This window comes from Pinus tabuliformis, chromosome J, assembly GCF_031772625.1.
Source record: "Pinus tabuliformis cultivar Carrire ecotype Pingquan chromosome J, CPIR1, whole genome shotgun sequence".
In the NCBI taxonomy this organism is placed as follows: domain Eukaryota; kingdom Viridiplantae; phylum Streptophyta; class Pinopsida; order Pinales; family Pinaceae; genus Pinus; species Pinus tabuliformis.
In genome coordinates, this window is record NC_142295.1 from 1248122521 (window position 1) to 1248124264 (window position 1744).

Genomic DNA, 1744 nt, shown 5'->3' on the forward strand with positions numbered 1-1744 from the left:
TGCAGAAGCGAAGGTGGCAGTATCTGTATAGGCAGGGGTGAATGCAGAAGCTACCGTTTCACCATATCACCCAACATCCTTGCCTTTCCCGGCCTTTGGTCGAGCGACTAATTGTTCCTTCCTCAATGGTGGCTCGGAGTGTGAGGATATGATCGATGGTTTTGTGCTCCTACCGCTAGTTCGAATATGTTTCTTATCAAGTGATTTGGATCAAGATTGAGGGATGTGGCATATAGCTTAGAGAAAGGTATGGCCCACCATGATTGTTCGATAATGATTTCTATTCTAGTTGGCTATTTGTGAATTGGGTGAATAGTGTGACCATGCCTACAGGAAACCAGAACAAACAACATGGTTGGACAAATCAATGATGTAATCAATAAGTGTGGGTATACCTTGTTTGAAAAGCTCATCACCCCTCATCATCTATGGCTTTGCTGGTGTTCATCTCCTGCCTCATGTATGTCTGTATAAAAGAAAAAGTAGCAAGGCGGATGGGGGGATGATTCGAATAGGAGGTTGCCCAGGCACATCATAGAGGGCAGTTGTATGATTTAACATGGAATGGGGGTTGAGATCATTTTAGGGGAATTAGCCTATAGTGAAGTCTTATCTGATATAGGAATATACAATGATCGTGATGTAGAAGACCATGATAGGATTGGCTAAGGGTGGGGTAGGTAGTGGGATCATGGAGAATATTGGGACAGGGTTGTCTATGATGGGTTTCACAATCATCATCATACCACTGATTCATAGGGTTGGATTCGTGACGCGTGGAGGTGGGACTAGTAACATGAGGGTAAGACTTTAGGACCACATGAAAATGGAAAAATGAGAGATGAACATATTTGATTTGGAGGAGAAAGGCGTTAGGGGCGATAAACTAGATAGGGGAGGATGCAGTTGTCGGAGGCAAGATACAAAGCCATCCATATAGGGGATTGTGCCTAGGAGGCTAGAGCAATAATAAGAATTCCAAAAGGAGACTCGATTCAGGCTGGATTCAAGCTCGAACGTTCCAGGTGCGCAAGTAAACCCGATAGCAGGGAGGGAGAGCTACATCAATAGTGAGTGAATCTCCAAACTAAGGGTATAGGAAGCGTGAGATATGGGAGAACCGAACCACCGAAGGCATTGGATTATCTGCCCCGCCCGTATCGAGTGCGGAAATAAGAAGCATAACTAAAGATACCACGGTAGGTAGCAAGAGCGGGGTCGGAGACCATAGAATGCGGAGATCCTTTTAAGGGAAGGCGTGGATCCTTGAGTGGAAGGGCCATTATAGAATGAATCCGGTAGGAGTGCCACACCTGCGTTATTCCGTTTGGGTGGAGTGGAATCAAGAGAGAGCACCCTTCGTGGTGACGCACCGGAGCACCTTAAAAATTAACTAAATTATAATTTAATAATAATAATAATAATCTCCCGATTAAAATGAGAAGTTAGACAATAAAAATATAGCCTTATCAAACTTACTAATACTACGACTATTATTATTATTATTATTATAAACATGGAGATTTTCCCTTAGTTTATAATAGAGATTTTTAGTTTATAAATAGATTGTGTTACAATACTATGAGCTTATATCATGGTTTATCAATGCCACATACCCAAAGATCACAACTTGTTTCATATGACACTTGTTAGTATAATATTTTTTTAACTAGCAATTCTACCACGTGTTGCAATGGGAACGTCATAAGGCAAGAGAGTAGGAAATAGTAGCATAGAAGATAGA